Here is an 18,296-nt window from a genome sequence, read left to right on the forward strand (position 1 = left end):
AAATGCTTTTTTTCTTGTTCAGCTTTACGGAGGGATAATTTATAACGAATAAAATTAACCAACAAATCTTGACAAATATATATAGTTACGTAACTATGACCAAAATCATGATATTGAACATTTCAAGGACCTGAAAAAGTTTCCTGCTAACATTTGCAGTCAATTCCCTTGCCCAGCATTCTGGCAACAGTGATCTGTTTTTTACGACTATAGTTGTACCTACATAAGAAAAACTTTAAAAATAAAAAATAAAGAAATACTTTACATAAGAGTTTTGAGATGAATCTATCCTGGTGCATGTATTAGTAGTGTGTTCCTTTTCATTGCTGACTAGGATTTCATTGTATGTATATACCATAAATTCTTTACACATTTACAAGGTGACAGATATCTGGGTTGTTTCCGGTTTTTGGCTATCATGAATGATGTTGCCAAAACATTGACATGTTTTCCTAACTCTTGGGTAAATAACTAGGAGAGTGGAATGACTGTATCACGTGGCAAATGCATGTTTAGCTTTGTAAGAACTGTCAAACTGTAACATTTTCTATTCCTAACAGAAATGAATGAGAGGTCCATTTGCTCTATATCTGCCTTAGACGAGGCACTGTCAGTCTTCTTAATTTAGCCTTTCTAAAGTGTGTGTCTCACCATTTTAATTGGCATTTCTCTAATGGTACAAAGATGGTGAAGATCTTTTCTTATGTTTATTGCTATCTGTATACCTTCTTTGGTGAAGTGTCTGTTCAAATCTTTTACTCTTGTTTTCACTGAGCTGTTTGACTCATTACTGCCTTGTAAGAAGTTACTTATATATTCTAAATAAATAGTCTTGGTTGGATATATGTATTACAAATATTTTCCACCAGTCTTTGGCTTTTTCATTTTCTAAACAATTTCTTTCGAAGACCAAAGTTCTTTATTTTAGTAATGTCAAAATTATCCATTTAAAAATTATATAATTTGTGCTTTTTGTGACCTATTTAAGGAATATTTTCTTAAAGTCATTACAATTTTCTACTATGTTTTCTTAGACAAGTTTTATAGTTTTAGCTCTTATTTTTAGGTATACAAACCACTTCAGGTTTATTAATTTCTATGGTATGAAGCACAGGACTGTGTATATATAAATATATATATATATATACACACACACACATTTCTTTTCTTACTAATCTGCTGTATTGACATATATGCCTTTCTTCCTGCTAATAGAATAGTCTCAATTACTATAACTTTATACATTTTGAAAACACGCTGTTAAGTCCTCAAACTTTATTCTTCTTTTTCAGAACACTTTTAGCTAAGGTAGCATTTACATTTCCACATAAATTCTAAAATCAGTTTGCCAATTTCTGTGAAAAATAAGCCTGCTGAAATTATAATGAGGATTACACTGAATCAATCAATAGATTAGGGAAGAAATGACATCTTAACCAAATTGAATCTTCTGATTCATAAACACTGTAAATCTCTCCATTTATTCATCCTTAAATGAATCTTAACAATGTTCTGTAGTATTCAGTATGGAGATCTTGCATGGCTTTTGTTAAATTTATGCCTAATAATTTACTATTTTTGGTGAAATTATCACCACAAAAATTCAGTTTTGCTTCTATATACCAGCAATAAAAATCAGAAGAGAAAAAATGGAAAGGAAATTTTTAAAAACTTACAATAGGGTTAGGTGCGGTGGCTCACGCCTGTAATTCCAGCACTTTGGGAGGCGGAGGTGTGAGGACAGCTTGAGCCCAGGAGTTCGAGATCAGCCTGGGCAAGAAAGTAAGACCTTATCTCTACATAATTTTAATAATTAGCCAAATATAGTGGCACATGCCTGTAGTCCCAGCTCCTTAGGAAGCTGAGGTGGGAGAATTGCTGAGCCTGGGAGGTCAAGGCTATAGTGGGCCATGATCCTACCACTGAACTCCAGCCTGAACAACAGAGTGAAACTCTGTCTTTAGAAAAAAAAAAAAAAAAAAAGTGCAATAGCATCTAGAGGAAAAAATACGTAGGAATTAATTTAACCAAGGTGAATCATCTGTATGCTGAACATTGATTTCTTTAAAAAAAAAAAAAATGGAAAGACATCATATGTTCATGGATAGGAAGACTTAATGTGTTAAGATGTCAATACTCCTAGAACAATCTACAGATTCAATGCAATCTCTATGAAAATTCCAACAGTGTTTTCCACAGAAATGAAAATGTGCTCTTCAAATTCACATGAAATTTCAAGAGGCCTAAAGAGTCAAAACAATCTTGAAAAAAGAAAAAAATTGAAAGAGTCACACTTTTTACTTTTCAAAACTTACTACAAAGCTACAGTAATCAAAACAGGTGGTACCGACATAAAGACAGACACAAAGGCCAACAGAATAGAATTAAGAGTACATAAATAAAGTCATACATCTATAGCAAATTGATTTCTTTTCCACAAGGATGCCAAGCCCATTCAATGAGGGAAAGAATACTCTCTTTAAGAAAGAGAGGTGGGACAGCTGGTTTTCCACATACAAAACTATGAAATTGAATGCCTACCTCATACTATATACAAAAATTAACAAAAAATGAATAAACAACCTAAATATAACATGTAAAACCATAAAAGTCTTAGAAGAAAACATAAGGCTTTGCGATCTTAGATTTAGCAGTATATTTTTAGTTTTGACACCAAAAGCATAAGCAACAAGAAAAGCATAAGAAACAAGCACAAGAAAAAAGAAAAACTACAAAGTTTGGACTCAATCAAAATTAAAAACCTTTGTGCATGACAGAACATTATCAAGAAAGTAAAAAGACAACCTATAGAATGGGAGAAAATGTTTGCAAATTATACATCTGATGTAAATCTGGATAGGTACCTATTTATATCCAGAATATATTGTTAAAATACATACAACTTAACAACAGCAAAAAAAAAAAAAAAAAAAACCCAAATTTAAAAGTCAAAAGACTTGAATAAACATTTCTCCAAGGAAGATATACAAGTGGCCAATAAGCACATGAAAAGATATTCCCTATCATTAATCATTAAACAAATGCAATCAAAATCAAATGGAGATACCACTTCACACTAACTAGGGTGACTATAATTAAGAAAAAAAAAAAACAGAAAATAACAAGTGTTGGTGAGAATGTGGATAAATCAGAACATGCACATTGCTGTTAGAAATGTAAAAGTGTGCAGCCACTATAGATAAAAGATTAACAGCTCCTCAAAAAGCCAAACACAGAATTACCACATAACCCAGAAGTTCCATTTCTAAGTACACACCCCAAAAACCTGAAAACAGCTACTCAAACAGACACTTGTATGTCAATGTTCATTGAAGCATTCTTCACAAAACTTAAAAGGTAAAGACGAGTTTCCATCACCAGGTGAGTAAACAAAAGGTTGTATATATACACATTATCCAAATATAAAAAGGAATGAAGTTTTGATACGTGCTACCAAATGGATGAACCTCAAAAGCATTATGCTAAGTGAAATAAGCCAGACACAAAAGGAAAATATTGTTATGATTCCACTTCCATGAAATATGTAAAATAGAAAAAAATCATGGTGACCAAAAATGGATTAGAGGTCGCCCAGGGCTACAGTGTGGAAGAAAATGGAAGTTACTGCTTAGTTGTTAAATGATTTCTGTTTGGGATGATGAAAAGGTTTCGGAAATAGTGGGGATAGTTGTACAACACTGTCCATGTAATTAGAGATTACAAAAATTATTTTAATAAACAAAAGCTTTGTAAATAATTGTGTTACTCAGCATTATAGCTTTCTAATGCATATAATATGTAAATATAAATAAATCACACTAATCGATACATTTGTATATTCACTTTATAGGTATCCTAATTGGAATGCATTTACTCAACAGAATGAAAAACTAATTGAAATTTTTTGATATGTAAAGTATATAACATTATAACACAATGTTTGATATACATAGTGAAATGATTACCATGGTAAAGCAAATTAACATTATCCATCTCCTCAGTTAACTTGTATTTGCGTACATGTGTGTCAAGAACATCTGAAATCTACTCTCTTAGCAAACTTCCACTATATAAAATAATATTATTAAGTACAGTCACTGTGCTGTACATTAGACCTCCAGACTTATTCAGGCTGTGTTAACTGCAAATTTGTGCTCTTTAACCTACATCTCCCCCATTCCCCCACTCCCAGCACTGGTAACTTTCTTCCTAGTCCTGAACAGTACCTTCTAGTTTCAACAAAACAAATCCCTCTGAATACCCACAATTGAGAGGGAGGACAAAAAGCATAGCTCTCCCTTTGACCTGAGCTTGCTAATTTTTTCATACTTCTAACCACAGAAGACTGTACAGTTAGAACTGACAGAGTAATTTATATCTGTTTCAATTACAATAAGGAGGTACAGAATTAGTTTATCACCTATAATCAAAAGTTGTTACTAATAAATTACCAACTGGGTTTGTTTCTCCCCCATTTAAAAGAGCTAATATTAGCCAAGTAGATTAATAATAGGTGTTTTTTGCATTCTGTTTCTGTGTACTCAACTCTTTGAGATTCCATATGTAAGTGAAATCACACACCATTTCTTTCTGTGTCTGGCTTATCTTGCTTAGTACAATGCCCCCCAGCTCCATCCATGTTGTTATAAATGACAAGATCTTTTTTTCTAAGCCTGAATAATGTTCTGTTGCATAAATATACCATAATTTCTTAATTCATTGACCCACTGAAGGACATTTAGGTGGTTTCCATATGTAGGCTGTTGCAAATAATGCTGTAATGAACATAAGAGCATACATATCTCTATGAAGTACTAATTTCATTTCTTTTGGTATATACTCAGAGGAACTGCTGAGTCATATAATAGGTTTCTAATTTTTTGAGGAGCCTCCATACTGTTTTCCATAATGGTTGTACCAATTTACTTTCCTACCAACAGTGGAACACCCTCACTCTCTACACTTTCACCAACTATTTTGTATGTTATCTCTTGTATTTTCGATAATAGCCATTTTAATATGCATGGGGTAATATCTCAGTGAGGTTTTAATTTTTCATTTCCCTGTGATTGGTGATGTTGAGCACCTTTTCATACACCTGTTGACCTTTTTTTTTTTTTTTTTTTTTTTAAACAGAGTTTCCCTCTCGTTGCCCAGGCTTAAGTGCAATGGCGCAATCTCGGCTCACTGCAACCTCCGCCTCCCAGGCTCAAGTGATCCTCCTGCCTCGGCCTCCCAAGTAGCTGGGATTACAGGCATGTGCCAGCACGCCCAGCTAATTTTTTTCTTTTAGTATAGACGGGGTTTCTCCATGTTGGTCAGGCTGATCTTGAACTCCTGACCTCAGGTGATCCACTCGCCTTGGCCTCCCAAAGCGTTGGGATTACAGGCGTAAGCCATCATGCCCGGCCACCTGTTGACCACTTTTATGGCTTCTTCGAAAAGAAAAAAAAGTCTATTCAAGTCCTTAGATTATTTGCTTTTGTTTTGTTTTTTGCTACCAAGTTGTGAATTCCTTTAATATTATAGATATTATCCTCCTATCAGATAATGTGCTTTGCAAATATTTTCACCCAATCTGCCTTTTCATTCTGTTGATTGTTTCCTCTGTTGTGCAGAAGTTTTCTAGTTTCATGTAGTCCCAGTTGTCTATTATTGCTGTTGTTGCCTGAGCTTTTGATGTAACATCAAAAAGATCACCGCCAAGACCAACATCAAGGAGCTTTTCCACTATATTTTCTTCTAGGAGTTTTACAGTTTCAAGTCTTACAGTTAGGTATTTGATCTATTTTAAGTGGATTTTTGGATATGGTATAAGGGTCCAATTTCATTCTTTTGTATATGGATATTCAAGTTTCCCCAGCATCATTTACTGAAAAGATTATCTTCTCCCCATGGTGTATTCTTGGTGCCCATGTCAAAACTTAGTTGAACATATATGCTTGGGTTTATTTCTGGGCCCTCTATTCTGGTCCATTGGTCGATGTGTCTGTTTCTATGTCAGTACTACACTGTTTTAATTACTAGAGCTTAGTAATATAACTTGAAACCAGGAAGAGTGATGCTTCCAACTTTGTTCTTCTTTCTCAAAACCGCTTTGGCTATTTCAGGGTTTCTAGTTCCCTACAAATTTTGGAATTGTTTTTCTCTAATTCTGTAAAAAATGTCATTGGTATTTGGATAGGGATTGCACCAAATCTGTGTATCTCTTTGGGTAGTACAGACATCTTAACAATGTAAATCTTCCAATTCATTAACATGGAATATCTTTCCATTTATTTGTATAATATTCAATTTCTTCCATCTTGGTTAAATTTATTCCTAGGTATTTTTTTCTTTTTGATGCTATTGTAAATGAGATTGTTTTTTTCACTTTCTTTTCAGACAGGCTGTTATTGATTGGTGCAGAGAAATGTAACTCATTTTTGTATGTTGACTTTGCATCCCACAACTTTATTAACAGGTTGTTTTTTTTTTTTGATATAACAGTCTTTTTCCACATATAGGATCATGTCATCTGCAAGTAGTGATAAACTACTTGTTTTCCATTTTAGATGCCTTTTATTTCTTTTTCATGCCTGACTGCTCTTGCTAGTAGTTCCAGTGTTACGTTGAATAGAAGCAACAAGAAGGGGAATCCTTGCCTTGTACTGGATTTTTCAGGAAAAGCTTTTAGTTCTTCCCTATTAATTATGATGCTAGCTATGGCCTTTTCATAAATGGCCTTTGTGTTGACAAAATTTTCTTCTATACCTATTTTATTGGAAGTTTTTGTCATAAAGGATGTTGAACTTTGCCAAATGCTTTGTATGAATCTGTGGAGATGGTCGTGGTTTTAGCTTTTATTCTGTTAATGTGGTATATCATATTGATTGATCTGCATATGTTTATACCAATCTTGTGACCCAGGGATAAATTTCACTTGGGGATTTTAAATGTATTCTAAGTACATAGCAAAAAAAGAAAAGGTATTACCTGAGTGTCTTAAAATTGATTATAAAGGAATGAACATTGTAAGCCTTGAAGGATGGGTAATATTCACTCATGTAGATTTGCAGTATGAAGTAAACATGAGCAAAAACACAGGAGTAGAAAAATATAGGATGTGCTAAAGGAGAGGCAAGTCTCCCAATTCAGTGTGTGCATTATGGAAGGTGGGTCCATACTATGAGAAAAATACTTAGGAAGGAAAAATTGCTAAGTTTCTCAGTACTAATATTTTTTAATTATCCAAGTTAAACTGCATTCTAACAAATTTTTAATTTGATTTTTCAAATTAGATATGGAGTCTTGCTATCTTGCCCAAGCTGGAATGCAGTGGCTATTCACAGGTGCAGTCAAAGCACTGCAGCCTTGAACTCTTGAGTTCAAGCAATTCTCCCATCACAGCCTCCTGAGTAGCTGAGATGAAGAGTGCAATTCATTGCACCCAGCTCAAACGGATTTTTATAAATTATTTAAAACTGCAAAAATCATAATCACAGGATCGCTTATTTCAAACGGAAGTCCATACAATGACGATCCAATATAACTTGTTTTGCTAACAAAGAAAAATCATTGGAATTGATAGGAAACACTTTTAACTGTGCCATGTGTAAGAAAATAATGCACATTATTTTCCCTCAAGTTTTGTATTGAAGCATGAGTAAGTATAAAATCAAATATATAATTTTTCAGTGGAAATTTTATTCCATATATTTGCCCTGAGAGATTTATTTAGGTAACATGTATACTTCAGGATAATCACAAATAAATCTCTTTAGACTGGCTTTCAATGTAAGTTTTTTTGGAATGTTGGAACTGCAAAATTTTCCCATTGTCAACTCATTAATGAAGAGAATCTGATAAAATATAGTCATTTTCCTAGTAAAGCTTATTTGGCAGAAAAGTCACAGGCCTTTAAGTAACAGTGGCTCATTATAGTAGTAAAGGGTCAAAAAAAGTAAGGGGAGAAAGGAGTGTCAGCAAGAGAGAATGGGCTCAAGAAAAAGAGTAAGTTTGTGTAGCTTGAAACACACTATGCACATCCCACCGCATTTGCAATCTCTGCCAAGGAAATTTCATATTTACAGACAAATCATCGTTTAGTTCTGCTTCCGACTTGTTTATATAAGTGACTACAAGGCCACTTAGAAACCAATATCAATCTAAGTTATTAAATCTAGAAAAGTTGAATGACGGTATAGTTTTAAAATATCCCCTAACAGGTACCTAATGATGAAATCTAAAAAGCTTTAATATGTAATTTTATTTGTATAATAGATATTAAATATCATTCACATTTTCTTGCCTGTAAATCAAGACTCAATTTTGTCTAATAAGAAAACATGTATCAACTCTTCTGTTTTTACACAGCAATAATTCAGAAACTTAAGTAACTCCTCATCTCAATGCACACCAAATCATTCATATTAATTTGGAATACTAGACTTGATATTATTAGGAACTTCAAAGCACCTTTATGAAAATTAACGATTAAAAAAGTTTAGAAAATGGGGCCAGGCACAGTGGCTCACATCTGTAATCTCAGCACTCTGGGAGGCCAAGGCGGGCGGATCACCTGAGGTCAGGAGTTCAAGACTAGTCTGGCCAACATGATGAAACACCGTATCTACTAAAAACACAAAAATTAGCTGGGCATGGTGGCACATGTCTGTAGTTCCAGTTACTTGCGAGGCCGGGGCAGGAAAATTGCTTGAACCTGAAAGGTGGAGGTTGCAGTGAGTCGAGATCACACCACTGCATGCCAACTTGGGCAATAGCGTGAGACTCTGTCTCAGATTAATTAATTAATTAGTTAATTAGTTAATTTAGAAAATGGTATATTAAAAATACTATAGCTCCCAGTTACAGAATGTAGATTCAACAATGACACAGATTCTATGAGTAAAATATACTGAAATATCCATTAGAATGTAATTCTACTTTAGCAAAAATCATATGAATTTTGTGCCTATAAAACACCTACTAAAATGCTTGAATACTTGAATAATTAAAAATACAGAATTTCAAAACTTACTACAAAAATATCTGTCTCAGGTATACTTAATTGAAAAATGAAATATCTGAGATTATGAAACAAGCTAACAATATTTATGAAAGATTACATATATAAATCACTATCAAATAATCCTTTTTTCATGATCCCCAAAATAACAAGAGCAAATATATTATAAATACAGGAACTGAATAAGCCTTTTAGAAATAAATATTTATGATTTATCAAACTTGAAATACAGAATCTTGCTGAACTATAAACAAGGATATAAAAACACCCTTTCATTCTACATGTTCCTGTGTATAGTCAGAGTAATATAATTCAATTTATCAGCATGTATCTAGGTTAAAATAATTACCAGAGCTATAGTTAACTGACAAATACAATACTTGGTTTATAGAAATAAATCTGATTGTATCAGGTGAGCTGTCAAAAAAAAACTGGGGATATATTAGGTGTAAATGTAATTACCAATATAACCCAAGATATCTATTGCCATCTTAAAGTCAAAAATATAATACATGTAAACGTCAGGCAGCAAAATAAGATGCTTAGGAAAGTGTTGACCAGATGAAAACAGAACCTGGCTTAGAGGTAGAAGATGGCCATATGCCAAAGAGAAGTCTGTAAAACTAAGGTTGGAGAGGAAGCTAACTGGAGGTATACGTGATATATATACTTGTGGTGTAAAGCACTGGTTCTCAACTAGGGGAGATTTTGCCTCCAAGGGATACTTGGCAATGCGTGGAGACATTTTTGGTCGAAAAAGAGGTGGGGAGGGAGTGCTACTGCCATCTAGTGGTTAAAGGCTAGATATGCTACTAAACATCCTACAAAGCATAGGGCAGCTGCCCACAACAAAGAATTATCTAGCCCAAAATGTCAGTGGTGCCAAGGTTGAGAAACCCTGATGCAAATGAAGCTAGCAGTAGTAACGGCAAACGAGCAACATACTTAGTCCCTCTTTGCCTCTACTAACGTAATTATTTAAAGCAAGTTCAAAGTGGGCTTTATCTATCTCATTTGTAAAAATGTAATAATAGCATTTTGCTTGCCTAAAACAGGATATCTAGACCAAAGATATCCAAAAACACCTTGCAGGCTTATGTTATTCTATTATTTCCACTAGTAAAATGTGAGTAGTTATCACCAGATTCTACAGTAAAACCTGAGACACAATGCCTTCTTCACAAAGATCACATCTGAAGCTAAGAAAGATCCTTGTCCTCACTATAGTATTAGTTTTATTACAGCATTTATTTTTAAAGAAAATTTTAGAAATCCTAGAGAGTAATGCTGCTAGAGACAGTAAAACAATGGAATCAATTACGAACGCACATTCTTCAAGAATCTATTACTTGCCTTTTCACTATTACACATTATAAAGAATCCACTCCTCTAACACTCCAAATATACCTACAATGAAAATTACTCCCAATTCTTCATCTCTCATACTAACTTTCTCCCAAATAAAAGTATGTCAGGCACTGGCTTATTCATTAATATCCTAAAGGCAGCCTAAAGTTTTAAATCTAAAACTGAATCATTCAAACTCTTAAACAAAAAACAAGTTCATCTCCATTCTGATTTCCATCTCTGATTAACATAATTGCTCCTAACCAGAAAGGTTCAAAACTCTCTAATCATCTTTGATGCAGTCTCTACCAGTTCCATATTCCACCAATTTTCTCCATTACTTTTTCACCCAGGCTACTGTGATCAACCTAATTGTTATTCCTATTATCAACAGGACCTATCAAATACAATTGATCCTGAATCCATCTGGTTAGATGGTTTACTGAAAATAATACAAGCTTCTCAACCTAACAACCAAAGACCACCTCCCCTCTGCCCGCTTATCTAGCCTTATTCATCCTCTCTAGTTTTATCCCCTCCTATGCCCTTTACATAGGATAATAAAGGCAGTAATAACTTCTAAGGGCTAACATCGACTGGGTTTTTGCTTTTCACCAGTTACTGGTTTGACTTCTCTTAAATAACTTTATTCTCAAAATAGCTCCATGAGGTAGGTCAATCTAACATGGTACCCTTTTCTCATGGATCACAAAACAGAGTCATAAAGAAATTGGTAGAAAAGATATTTGAACCTAAGTATTTTATTCCAGATTCCAAACTGTATACTAACTACCACATTGTATGGGGTGAATGGAAAGAAAAAAAGGTGCATACCGTACACAAAATCAACTCAAATGGATTAAACATTTAAACACAAAAATGGAAACTATAAAACTCCTAGAAGAAAACAAACAAAAAAAAATTATTGACATTGGTCTTGGCAACTATTTTCTGGATATAACACCAAAAGCACAGGCAACAGAAGCAAAAACAGACAAGAGAGACTACATCAAACTAAAAACCTTCTGCACAGCAAAAGAAACAACAAACAAGGTGAAAAGTCAACTATGAAACGAGAAAAAAAATCTGCAAACTATACATCCATGGGGTTAATATCCAATATATAAAGAAGTCATACAACTCAATATTAAAAATACAAACAACCTGTTAAAAATGGGTAAGGGCCCTGAACAGACACTTCTCAAAACAAGAAAGTGGTTGGCCAACAGGCCTATTGAAAAGTATCTCAGCATTTCTAATCAGCAGGAAAATGCAAATTAAAACCTCAATAAGACAGCACTTCACATTTACGAGGATGTCTATTGTCAAAAAGGCAAGAAATACCAAGTGTTGTCAAGGATATGGAGAAAAGTGAACCCTTGTATACTGTTAGTGAGAATGTAAATTGGTGCAACCCATTAGTGAAAACAGTATTGAGGTTCCTCAAAAAAATTAAAGACAGAACCACCCTATGATTCAGCAATCCCACCTCTGAGTATGTATCTGGAAGTAATGAAAACAGGATCATGAAGAGATATCTACTCTCTCCCATTGACTGGAGCTTTATGCACAATAGCGAAGATATGGAAGCAACTTAAATGTCCTGCAATGGATGAATGGTTAAAGAAAATGTGGTGTATATATAATGGAATATTATTCAGCCTTACCCCCAGAAAAGTAACTTCTGCCACTTGTGGTAACGTGGATGGAGCTGGAGAGCATTGTACTAAGCAAAAATAAGCCAGAAAGAGAAATACTGCATGATCTCACTTACACATGGAATCCCAATTAGTCAAACTCATAGAAGCAGAGATTAGGATGGTGGCTGCCCGGAAATGGAGGGAACTAGAAATGGGATGATTTTGGTCAAAGGGTACAAAAATGGCAAGTAGACAGAAATCTTAAATGCTAACTAGCTGGAATGTGGTGATTATTTCACAATGTACATCAAAACATCAAGCTGTATGCCCTAAATACATACAATTTCTATGTGTCAAAAAAGTAAAATTGTCACAAAACATAGAATTTAAAGAAAAAAGACAAAATGGTTAAGACATCTGTTCAAGTACATTCAAAAGCCCTATAAATTTATAAATCTATAAATCTAAGAAAATATGGAGAAAGCAAAGAAATCCAGAGTCTAATGCAGGGTTGTTTAACAGCAATACTACTGACTTTGGGCCAGTAGACTCTTTGTTGTGGGGGCTGTTCCGTGCCAATGTAGGAGGTTTAACAGCATCCCTGGCCTCTATGGGCCAATCAAAATAATAAAAAATGTCCCCACATACTGTCAAATGTTATTTGGGAAGTAAAATCATGCCAGTTGAGAATCACTGATCTAAAGTATGAATTCATTCTTTTTTTTTAAATCAATATCTATTGATCAACTACTAAGACTGTGTCAACATCTGTGCTAGAGACCAGTAAGATAAAGATAATGGGGATTTCAGACAAATAATAAGCAGTTACAAAAAACTGTGAAGAATTTAATGAAATATGAAGTTCAGAGTGCTATAATAGCAGAGAAAATGAAATTGTTAACACAGTCAAAAACATAAAGAGAAGTTTCCCAGGGGAAGTAAAATTTAAGCTGAGAATTACACAGGCAATAAGGATGAGTTAAGTAGCTGCAAGAGAAAGTACAGTGAATCTAAGGAACTAAGACATTCCGATTGCCTACATGTACAACACAGTATTTAATATTCACCCTACTGTTATAAGCACTAAAAATATCACTGTGAATGAGACAGAGATGATCTCTGTCTTCATGGTACTTACAATCTAGTAAGAGAAATGGTAGTTTTTAAAATAACTAAAAATTCATACATGTTAAGTGCATTGAGGCCAATGGGAATACTGTGGGGGCAGGGGAGAGTCAAGCTCAGCTAGACAACCAGGCTTCCTCAAGGAAGCACATCTAACTTGATAGTTCAAGGATAAATGGGAGTAATATAAAAAAGAAAATAGTTTCAGGCAGAAGAAATAGCATGTATAAATACATATTTTTTAGAGACTCTTTCAGTTTGTAGCTCTTATAAAATGAATTGGTCTATCAGTAAGAAAGAGCCACTAAAGTTATCACTGAACTTTGACAACAAAAGGAAAATCAATTTTCGTACCCTACATAGACAAAATGTGTGCTTTTACATATTTCCTTCTAAAATGTGGAATTGCTATAAGCATAAGGGATAAGAGATAACAATTAATAACCCCTATCTTTTTGCTATGATTCCAGTATATCTCCCTAGATGCCTAAATCAGAGCACTAACAAAAACAAAATAGACATTAAAAATATACCTGGACAAATTCTGAAAAGCAAACAATATGTAAACAAAAAGTAAAATAATATGCTATCTTTTTGAAAAAGTGGAATGAAAATAAGAATGTATTCACACATTTGTATTTGCTTCTATATATATAAAGAAACTAGGGAAGAAGTATGAGAGGGAGACTTTCTTCTATGTATTTTTTAAATACATGTTAAAATTTCTGAACCACGTGATTGTATTATCTAGTTTAAAAATTAAAGTTATACCACTGTAAAATGCAAATTTTAAAAATCTACCATTAATGTTTCAACTTTAAACATAGGTTATTAATAAAAAGAACTATCCCTAATTCATTAAGTGTTTAATATGTATCATTTATATGAGAACTGATTTGGTATTCTGTATATTTACCCTCTAGGAATTCACCATTTCTTTCATTTTGTGAAGTCCTTATTTGTATATTTCCCCTTTCTCGGCTACCAATATATCATCATTAGCAATTCCTTTTAGTTGTACAGATATATCTATATCTAGCTGAGACTGATTACAAATTATGCATCTGTAGCTGTTTATTTTGCCAACAAAATTCAAAAAAAACTAAATATTTATTTTTAAAACTTGAAAATGATGTTTTCCTTTTTCTTCCTTACACAAAGCAAGCTAAGAATATTTTGCTGTGCTCTAAAAGTTGAACAAGGAAAAAAAATTAAAATAAGGTGCATTTTCTTTCTTGGCACTTTGCTATTACAATTCCCTGGAAAATTATATTTTTCAATAAAAATAACACATTTTGAGAAAAGATAGAATGACACTTTTGCAGCCTGCCAGAAAACAGAGCCCTTCTTCAATTGAAGACCTATCAAAATATGCAGGCAAATGTCATGGAAACAGAAGCTCTCACCATGGTAACATCCTTGCTACAGAGGAAAACCATTCTAATTCGTCATGTACTTCAAGACAAGGCATTAGGCTAATTCCAATTTTCATTTTACAATCTATCCATAATATTCAATATACCTGGCAGTAGTAAAGATTTAATAAAAATATTAATATTTCAAAAGAATGCAATATTAAAATCAAAGCTGACTCTAAATTTCTATGCAAACTGATGAATACCAGATACATAAAATCAAGCTGACCCACCTTACAGGAAAATCAAAATAGCGATGAAAACATTAAAAAACAATTATATCTTTACTGTTTGAAAGTAAATAACTCTAGACTCAACAGAAACAGTTATGTTTTACTAACCATAGTAGAGTTAGTAGGTACAACAAGAAAAGCCATTTTTCTACATATAAAACAAAAATACTTTCAAGATTTTTATTCTTACTTAAATTATACAATCTACTATTCTGTTTTTATTTCATAGTGATAGATTATTAATGGCATACAATTCTTGTCTAGAAACATAGTTTCTCCAGATGATAAAAGTAAAATCAAAGCTGATTTTTCAAAAGGTTAAAAATTAATGTTATTTCCACATGTAAAAATTTAATATGCTACATAAATCTACTTATGTAGTGCATAAATATGCACTAAAATCTACTTATAAAAGCTAGTAAACAAATAAGATTTAATTTTACTACCAACTTTGTAAATTAAACAATCTAATAGCTATCATGTAAAAGATCTAATACCTGCATATCAAAATACCAAATCATGTTAAAATATTCATTTTTACATGATGAATAGCCAAAAATTAGCAATCCAAAATGGAAATGTAATCGCAGAACTGAAAACCATATAGATAGGAGTCTAATAAAACATAGTTTATTATGGAAGCTGATAATGAGATGGAAAATTCAATTTGATAGTGGTTCTTTTTAAAAATGATCATTTCTGTTTGATGAAACTTGAATCTTAAACCTTAGAAAGAAAATAGATTTATATTGAAAATAAACAGATAATTTTTTTCTTTTGAAGAAAATACCAAAATTTTTCTCAAATATTTAAGTATTTTTGTCAAGTATAAGTTACATTTCAAATTTTTTTTTAAACACTGTGCTACAGACTGATGTTTGTGCCCCTTCCAAAACTCCTATGTTTAAATCCTAACCCCCCTAATGTGATGGTATTAGGAGGTAGGGCCTTTGGGAGGTGATTAAGTCAAGAGGACTCTGCCTTCATGAATGAGACTCCTACCCTTAGAAAAGAGACCCAGGAAAGCTCCCTTGCCCCTTCTGCTGTGTGGGACACAACATGAGCCAAGAAGCAGGCCTTCACCACACACTGAATCTGCCAACACCTTGATCTTGGACTTCCCAGCTTCTAGTACTGTTGAGAAACAAAATTCTGTTGTTTGTAAGCCACTCAGTTTATGGTATTTTGTTATAGCATCCCAAACTGACTGACTGTTTATATTATTGTTTATATCACTGTTTGTGAATAATATAATTAAGCCACCTTTAAATAAAAAAACATTAACGTTATTTTTGAATCAACAGCAAAACACACAGGGAAACCAAAAGGCAAAATATAATAAAGGAAAAAAGTAAACTGGCTCCAAATTCAATTTTGGTCTTTAACCTGAGAACCAGGAGAAAGCACTAGAGATGAAGGAAGATCACTCTGGATATGGAAAGAAGAAAAGATTGGGCCAGGCTTGGCGGCTCATGCCTGTAATCCCAGCACTTTGGGAGGCCAAGGCGGGAGGATCACAAGGTCAAGAGATCGAGACCATCCTGGCCAACATGGTGAAACCCCGTCTCTACTAAAAATACAAAAATTAGCTGAGTGTAGTGGTATGGGCCTGCAGTCCCAGCTACTCAGGAGGCTGAGGCAAGAGAGTTGCTTAAACCCAGGAGGTGGAGGTTGCAGTGAGCCCAGATCGCGTCACTGCACTCCAGCCCAGGCAACAAGAGTGAAACTCCATTTCAAAAAAAAAAGGAATGAAGAGAAGGCAAGAATGGATGTTGTAAGACTGGTTAGGATGCCACTGTAGTGATTCCAGCAACAAGCAATGAAGGACAAACTGGATTATACTAGTAGCAGTGACAATGGAGAAAAAAGGGAATAATTTAAGAGATACTTAAAAGATAAAGAAAGACTTGGAGAGGAAGGAGGGGACGGTGCCAAAGATAACAGCTAGATTTCTGATTTAAGTAACTGCATTTAGTAACTGAGGTGGAAATGCTGGAAAAGAACCAGTCTGTATGTCTGCTTACTTGATCATTTCAGGAATAGAGACAGAGTTTGTCTTTGATATGCAGATGCTTCTCAACTTACAATGGCATTACTGTCCCCAGAAAAATAGTCAGTCAAACCATCATAAGTTGGGAACTGTCTGTATTGTGTTTCTGATGTTTCTGAGAAATTGAAAAGGCAGCATCAGAGTGGGCAATAAGATAACCAACTTTGGGGCTTATACAGAAATCTGAAGTCTGAGTAACATGTGATAAAAAAGAACTAAAGTCACAGGTATGGATGAGATTACTAGAAAAAGAGCAGGGCATGAGAAAGAATGAAATCTGTTGCGCTGAGTCCCGAGAAACACCAAACTTCAACGGCTGGTAGAAGACGAAGAGCTCGAAAGGGACCGGAAAGGATGGCAAAAGACTAGGAGGAATCAGGAGCATGTGGTGTCACAGAAGCCATAAAAGAAAATATTTCAAGAAAGAGTGAACAGAATATAGACTAACACTAACTGATCCAGTAAAAAAGGGTGAAAATGTATCTTGATTTTTCAATGAAAGGAGATGATGGCAACCTTTCAAAAAAGCAGTTGATTCAAATATCATTTACTTAGCAGCTAAAGACCTTTTTAAAACATAATCTTATCTACAAGTACAATATATAAAAGTAGTATTAGTAAATCAGCAGCACTGCAATGGAAGCAGAATGCTGACCTAGTAACCTATCTTTCCATGCAGTCATCTGAGGCACTTCACAGAAATCTAGAACACTGAAGTTTATCTTTTTGAAACCAGTGAGTGAACTAGATAACCTCTGCTGTTCTATAATTCCGAAAATGTAATGTAATCCACTTTGTCTGAATTCAGGCTTTCATGATGATTAATGACTACTCTGTGTCTTAGTCAAAATAAGGTATTAGGGTACTTCTTTATAAACACAAATATTCTAAGCTTTATTTCCTTGATTAAACCACAGATTAACTTTTCCTTCTTATAAAAGTAATAAGTAAACAAAAGTAAAAAAAAAGTAATAAGTAAAAATGTCCAATTATGAATGTGTTACATGTTTACGTCTCTCAAAGTAGAATATTAAATCAAGAGCTAAACAATAAAACTTTCTCCTAAGCTGGTTTTTGGGAGCTCGTTCTCAATAGAATCATCATCTTAATATAGTATTTTTGTATCACTATTCTTCAATAATTTGCTAGGATTCAAAATATCTTCTTTTTTGGCTGGGTACGGTGGCGCACACCTGCAATTCCAGCACTTTGGGAAGCCGAGGTGGGTGGATCACCTGAGGCCAGGAGTTTGAGACCAGCCTGGCCAACATGGTGAAACCCCGTCGCTATTAAAAATACAAAAAATTAGGCCGAGTGTGTTAATTACACTCACGCCTGTAATCCCAGCATTTTGGGAGGCCGAGGCCAATGGATAACGAGGTCAGGAGATGGAGACCATCCCGGCCAACATGGTGAAATCCTGTATCTACTAAAAATACAAAAATTAGCTGGGCATGGTGGGGTGTGCCTGTAGTCCCA

At 34.0% G+C, this 18,296-nt stretch overlaps 1 protein-coding gene across 4 annotated transcripts in view; it reads right to left on the minus strand.

Moving 5' to 3' along the window:
• RNGTT (RNA guanylyltransferase and 5'-phosphatase) overlaps positions 1-18,296 on the minus strand; it is a 331,246-nt gene that overhangs the window by 149,530 nt on the left and 163,420 nt on the right. The gene's annotated exons all lie outside the window — the stretch shown is intronic.

This window comes from Colobus angolensis, unplaced genomic scaffold (genome assembly GCF_000951035.1).
Source record: "Colobus angolensis palliatus isolate OR3802 unplaced genomic scaffold, Cang.pa_1.0 Scaffold203, whole genome shotgun sequence".
Lineage (NCBI taxonomy): Eukaryota > Metazoa > Chordata > Mammalia > Primates > Cercopithecidae > Colobus > Colobus angolensis.